Consider the following 8,139-nt stretch of genomic DNA (forward strand, 5'->3'; position numbering starts at 1 on the left):
TCATTCATTCCCAGAATGTAATGTTCGCCTTCCCTATCGATTTCCTTTGTATTCGTGTTAACAATTATGGAAATCATCGAAATATTAAGGAATTCTTTCTCTCTCTCTCTCTCTCTCTCTCTCTCTCTCTCTCTCTCTCTCTCTCTCTCTCTCTCTCCTCTCTCTCTCTCTCCTCTCTCTCTCGTAGGAATCTTCAGAGTGTCTCCAGAGGAAAACAGGAGAAATTTTACACAAGACGAATTTTCTGTTCTTTTCCAAGGTTTTCATTTCTTAATTCTTCGTTCGTTTTCACTGCAATTATGGTAAATTCTATCATATTTTAATGGCCGGTTTAATAGAGAGAGAGAGAGAGAGAGAGAGATTCAAAATGTGTTTGTTCGACAGAAATCTTCAAAGTTTCTCCGGAGAAAAAACAGGAGAATTTAGTCTAATGGCCGATGTAACTTAGAGAGAGAGAGAGAGGAGAGAGAGAGAGAGAGAGAGAGAGAGAGAGAGAGAGAGAGAGAGAGAGAGAGAGAGAGAGCATTCTCGTCATATTTCATTTCCGTTTATTCCCGGCAAATCTCTTTAGAATTCTTCTTCTTCTTCTTCTTCTTTCTATTCCTAAATATTAGAAATACGTTCTCACTCGTCCTACGATCTATTTAGAAAATAAATTATTATGAAAAGAGAATTATGAACATATGAAAATAATACGCAAATCGGTAGTATTACTTCAATGTCGGAGGGAAATTTGGTTTTTATGTTGGCGAATAAATCGCTAAATCAGATTCCGTTTACGATATATATATATATATATATATATATATATATATATATATATATATATATATATATATTCATTCATTTAACTAGCGTTGAAAATTATGCTATTTTGACGTCTTGCAAAACATCGTACATCTAGTAGCAAAGTCCCGAGTTCCTACAATTGAGTTCCTATTATATAATGGAATTTAATTATTATTATTATTATTATTATATATATATATATATATATATATATATATATATATATATATATATAATGTATAATCATCAGCCGTTACTAGTCCATTGTAGGACAAAGGCCTCAGACATGTTCTTCTTCTATCATCTGTTTATGGTCTTTCCATGCCAGTCCATATTGCAAGACGTTAAATCTTTATTTTTCATGATAGTCTCTCTCTCTCTCTCTCTCTCTCTCTCTCTCTCTCTCTCTCTCTCTCTCTCTCTCTCTCTCTCTGTAAAGTGAAAAATGGTTTCCTTTAAAGAACGTTATCGTGGTCGACTCTTATATGTTATATTGATAGTTCTTAAAATTTTTGAGTTTTCCGATTTTATCGGGCCGAGTATAATGTCCTCTTGTGAGGACCAAATTCTTCTTTTTCATTTTGAAGTTAAAGTGATATTGGATATTAAGGCAGATTTGCATAATTCATGGTGAGAGAGAGAGAGAGAGAGAGAGAGAGAGAGAGAGAGAGAGAGAGAGAGAGAGAGAGAGAGAGAATTATTTTTGATAAAAGTTTTCCATAAATATGTAATTTTATAGTACAGCTTTTCAGAGAAGAAAAAATAAGAGAAAAAAGGCAATTTTGGCCAAAGGATGTTTGGACAAGTGATTTTTAAAAAAGAGAACTTGGTCGACTTAAGAGGAATGATTGTAATTGCATGACATGGAGATACAAGGCTGTTTATTATGTTCAGCCAGTTCCTTTATCTTTTGCTCTCTGTTCCTTTGTCAACGACATCATATGATATATAAGGTCAAGGAAGGTGCTATCTATTCTTTAGATAATTTACTGTTATACATATATATATATATATATATATATATATATATATATATATATATATATATATATATATATATATATATAGTCAGTCTTCTTTCCCACCGTTATCCCTACAATAAGGGGTCGGTTGCCTGATGCGCCCTCTCCAATGCCTTCTATCGAAGGCATCCTCTTTCACCAAACCTCTTCTCTCTATGTCATCGTTCGCCTTATCTTACCATTTAATTCTATAGCAACAAACGATATGTATTGCACTCTTGTGTAGATTTTCCTATAATTTTAGGGAGCCAAGCATACTACAAGTAATTTATTGCTCATACTCTTTTGAAGAGGCTGACAAGATCAGTGAGGAAAATCAACTGTATTTTTGTATTTGGTACATCTAGTTTATTGTAGAATCTAGATCATTTTCATATTTCTGTTGTATTTCGCACATTTGGAAATTTTAGTAATTTTTGAGATTATTTTTTATTATTATTATTTTTATTATTATTATTATGTAAATTCCGTTATTGCACATAATAAGAGAACAACATAAATTGAATTATTCATTTTGTGCGCCCCCACCTTCTTGTTGAAATGTTTTATGGGGTTGTGACCCCGAATGAATCATAGGCTTTTTCTAAAACTTTCCCAAAATAAATGGAATTTCTGTCGGACAAAATTGAATTCTCATAAATGAAAACAAGCGAGATTTTTTTTATATAGTTTTCAGCTGAAAAAAGGAAAAAGGCATGATCACACACATTTATATGTATATACATACAGTATATATATATATATATATATATATATATATATATATATATATATATATATGTAAGTGTGTTAATGTGTGTGTATATATATTTTTATATATATTTTTATATATATATATATATATATATATATATATATATATAATATATATATATATATATATATATATATATATATATATATGTATATATATACTATATATACATACTATATATATAATATATATATATATATATATATATATATATATATATATATATGTATGTATATATAATGAACAGTGGGTAGCCAAAAGCCTGCTCATCATTATCCAATTTCTTAACCAAGGCCAACGTTTCGTGGCTGAATCACATTATCAAGGCTAGAATTCAGTGTTACAGAATTAAGACCATTAAAGACAAAAATAAACAGGATTGAACGGACTTAAATCAAGATACGGACCCCAACGCAAACAGAAAAATGGAGGCTCAGAAATAGAGTAAAATATGGAATGATATCATAATCAATAATGTTGAAAAATTACATGGTGAAAAGATAATGCTTGCAAATTTCCATAACACACCAATCCTCTCTTACCCTGTATCCTCCCCCATATGATAAAGAACAAGTGTCTGATTATATATAAAATTGTATTTCGTTCTGGTCACGCTGTGCGCGGCAATGGGAGGAGGGAGTAGTCATACCCTATTGAACTAGTGGGTTGTAGTTAGGAAAGGGGAAGAGGGTGAGAATGGTTGAATCTGTGCGCGTGTATATCTATCTAGATATTTATCGATAATTTTTGACGGGTCGCGTACTTTAGTGATATGATATAAGCAATTGTAAGTTATTTTAAGAGGAATGCAAAAAGTTGAACTATTTAGGTATGAAGGTAATTTTTTTAACAGCAATACTAAATACAGCGAAGAATTTCCTCTGTACTGGGCAAGGATTTTCAATCTTTATGTCGAAATTTAAATTTCCTCATCTGAACTATAAAAGGTCTGTTTGTTATTCAAAGTGTCATATAATGTATGTATGTATGTATGTATATATATATATATATATATATATATATATATATATATATATATATATATATATGTATGTATGTATGTATGTATGTATCTATACACATTTTTTGTTATTTCAGCAATGATTTTCATTGAGGTTATTTTTTTTTTCTTATATGTACTTGATTGAGATTCTGCAATTTTGATCTTAAGGTATGAAACCGTTAACCCAATCTGGGAATTCACTTCTTTTCCGAATAGTAAATCTATAATTGGTCAGTTGTAAATTTAAAAGTGAAAAACAGAAAAGGTTTTAATGAATAAATGTTAACATAGAGAAGATATCATTATTTGATGCAATTGTGAAAAGAGACAAGAAGCAAAATAAACTAAATTACTTCTGGCAAAGTAAACTATAGAATCAACTGAAAATTGATTGAGAAGAAAAGAACAAGAACTCAAAAGAGGATTTGGGGAATTGGGCTGTTCTACAGGGAAGCTGAAGGTGGAGACCAAGAAATGAACTAAAATATTTCTTTATTTTGTGTTGGGAAGGGGGGGGGGGGGTTCTGTTAGAGAGGTGGAGGGAGTGACGATGTTAGGGGGAGGGTTTGGGGCAATGGAGAGGAGTAGGGTTGAGACTAAAGCTGCTGTGTTGATGCGAATGATGATAGTATTTGGAGACTTTGCTGACTTGGAACTTGGTTTGGATTTAGTTTGACATTTGGTTCTATTAATTTTCAGTGATGATTTCAACGTTGTTGTTGGGGTTTGAGGCGACACCATTTTTATTATGGTAATTTTCATTTTTTTTGTTCATATTTTGATTTCCTTTAATTCGACAGATTTTGAAATCGATTTTTCTTTCGATAGTCATAATATAGGAATCGTCTTTAAAAGTTAAGTATCTAGTTTAATTCTATTGATTTTTAAGTAAGAATTATATTTAGTTAGTGACAAAAGGTCTATATATACAGTAATTGTTTTAAATGTTATTAGGCCTATGTCAAGAAATGGTGGTCCAAAATCCGCTTGAATATCTAAGGTTTGGTAAGTTTTTATTTGATGTTCCTCATTCCTACAGCTAAGGAGACATCTATTTTGGGTTTGAATATTGAGACCCGTGATAAAGCCAATTGTTGCGTAGGAAATTAGGGTAATATTCGGGACGGGGGAAATACGCTTTCTTTTATTATTTTTACAACAAAATGATCGCTAAATAAATGAAGACTAGAAAGACATGTTTTTTTGCTGTTTGATACACATTGCAGCCAATACGTGTGAACAATAATAAACAAAATCAAATTTGTGACAGCGCGTATTAAATCGCTAGGTGGAAATCGCCATCCGTGAACTTGCCTTATTGTAGGCTTTAAAGGTCACTCATGAGTCATGAATGGCAGAGGCAAGAGACAATGATAATGCCCTTGCAGTACAATGCTGAGACAGGGCCCAAGCCATGAAGGGGCATTCAATGGCGGCTGATGACTCCGCTGGTAGACCTATAAGGTTGCCCAAAACCTGCATATTTAGCTCACATGGATGGTTAGGTTGCAGACCCTACAAGAAACTATCAAACTTGAACGAATCTCGAACCCCAGTCCAGCAGATCGGAAAACAGGAGTGTTACCAATAGGCTACCGCAGACCTTCGGAAAATCTGGGAGTATTCATTTTATTTGATATTTTTCACCTTGAATTTCAAAAAACATTTACAGCATCATACTCTGCATCAATGAATCGTAAATTTATATAATAAATGGCAATAGTGTAGATGTCTTCTGTAACCATCTATTTACATTACTCGTGCTATCCTCTTTCCCACCGTTAGCCCAACATTTTGTGGTCGGTTGTATGCATCAGACATCGTTTATGATTTGGCAAAGTGTTTTGACGATGTCTTTCCTTTGCAGTCCCTCAACCATAGTTATTGGCGGTGGGCCTAACCTTTGAATAGGCAGTCCAACTGTAAGACAGCAGTTTCCACAGTCATTAACTGTTGGATTTGCGAAAAAGCAAGACTGCAAGACAGCAGCTGTCCTTTTAGTCGCTTTCTACGACATGCAGGACGTAAGGTGGTAGTATTCTTTCTTACATTGTTTACATTCCCGTGTTATCACCGTTCATACAACGAAAAGAGGAGCTTTCATAAATTATCTGTTATACTCCAGTTGAAAACAAAACTGTTGGATGGCGGCCAAATTCCTGAGAAAATACTATATTGGGAAGTAAAAAATTGAAGGCAAAAGTTGGAAGACTCCTCTTAGCGATGCCGACTCTGTCAAGTGTGATTTTTATCAGTGATTGGCAAGAGGTCAGGTCCCTCGAGACAGATGGGCAATGGTCGGAAATTTCGGAGAGAATTGAAGTTGTGAGGAAGAATGGCGTGCTATAGTAGGCCTAACTTCATTATCAATAATGGATTGTTGTTCTCATAAAGAAACCATTCGTTTGTTTATGTTATATATTGCAGGTTGGCATTGTTGAAATAGTGTTTTTCTATTTTGTACCACTATTAAATGGAAAGAAAACTTGAAGCTTATATATTTATATGATCCTATGATGTGTATTAATACTTATTCTCTCTCTCTCTCTCTCTCTCTCTCTCTCTCTCTCTCTCTCTCTCTCTCTCTCAACACATTTGTATCATAATGATATCAGACTAATCACAGTTTATTACCCTATTTTCTCATGAAAGTATGACGTAGGGCAGTTTATTCTGAGATCGAAGATAAAGTCCAAAGAATTAAGAATCCTTTTTAGTAATTTGTGTCATATGATGGAATTTTATTCTACCAAATACGGTATTGACCAATTCATTGCTTTCTCTATTTGTTTACCCAATACTTCAGTGTACACATTTCCTCATTTAGCCGTCGAAAGTTTCCTTTCTTTGTTTAAAAAGTAAAAAATATTATTATCATTATTATTATTATTATTATTATTATTATTATTATTAGCCAAGCTACAATCCTGGTTAAAAAGCAGAATGCTATAATCGCAAAGGCTCCATCAGGGAAAGTAGCCCAGTGAAGAAAGGAAATAGCAAATAGATTTTATTTGAGTAATGAATAAAGAATATGAATATTTCTAAGTTCAGTAATAACGTTGTAATAGGTAAGTCGTATATAAACGATAAAACGAGACTTACTTCAACATGGTCAACAGAATAATTTACATAAAGTTTGGACTTTTGAAGTTCCATCGAATCGTAAATCTAAAATTTGTGGTCCCATAAGATGGAATGATTGTCTCTATTATGGGCTTACGGAGAACACTTATAAGATGCTGCAACATTAACTTTTTGTTCTTTTACACTTAACTTTCAAAATTTTTGATATTCAAGGACTAAAGATTCTGATTAATATTGTATTGAGGATTGAAGACGTGACTCGACTCGTGTAGGTTTATCTATCTATTTATCTCTCTATCTATGCATATATATATATATATATATATATATATATATATATATATATATATATATATATATATATATATATATATATATATATATATATGTATATATATATATGTGTATGTATATATGTATATATATATATATATATATATATATATATATATATATATATATATATATATATATATATATATATACATACACACTTGGATACAATAGCCACAAATATCTTGCAATTTATCGCGATTTTCTCTATAAACGAAGAAAGTTGATAGTTCCTTAAACACTGTCCAACAACATCATCAAATGGAACCGTTTCTAGTTCACTGCATGACAAAGGCCTCAGACATGTCAATTCATGTCCAGGGTTTGGCCAGTTTTCATCATCACGCGGGGTAGTGCCGATTGGTGATGGTGGGAGATTTTTGCATGATCACTCACTGCAAACCTACCTGATATGAATGGCACTGACTAGGACAGCTTTGTTGATCGTGGTAATCACGCAAACCCTTTCACCACGCTAAGGTATCCCCACACAGAAAGTAAAGTCTGATCTAGTAATTTATATCGCAATTCAACTAATACGTTTATGCACGGGATGAACTAGACTAGTAATTGTCTGCCATATTGAAGTTTTTAGTGCATAGGCCTTTTTGTCTGTCATACGAGACTGACAGCTCATTTAGAGATTCGTCTGGACACAGATAATGTTCATTGTTTGTTAAGACAGGTAATTTTGTACCTTTAATTACGCCTCTTCTCTTTAATATCAGAGTTCCTCTGGAAGGGAGGAATGTTGCCTTTTTTTCCCTTCTCGGTGGTTGAAATATTAAGATATTTCCGGTTTCAGACGAATCTTATTGAAACTTTTTGATAGAAAATTGTTCAACAGGAAAGTTTCATAAGTGAAGTACCAGTATTAAAATAAATCGTGAGGGGAAAGTGATGTCATTATTGACTGATGAATAGTAAGTACTGCTATCGCCATGTACAGAGGTTATTATTACCGTTAATGTTCTTAGAAACTTTTAAAAAGTAAACATGTTCAACACGAAAGATTCGTAGTTGAAGTGCCACTTCAGTTTTATGATAGTGTTAATAGTCTTGCATCTCCATCATGAGGCTCAATACAAGACTGTATTCTACATTAGCAGCTTTATTCCAGCAGTGACCAAGATGTGGAATGATCATCCTAA

Source organism: Palaemon carinicauda, chromosome 3 (assembly GCF_036898095.1).
Source record: "Palaemon carinicauda isolate YSFRI2023 chromosome 3, ASM3689809v2, whole genome shotgun sequence".
NCBI classification, from domain to species: Eukaryota; Metazoa; Arthropoda; class Malacostraca; order Decapoda; family Palaemonidae; genus Palaemon; species Palaemon carinicauda.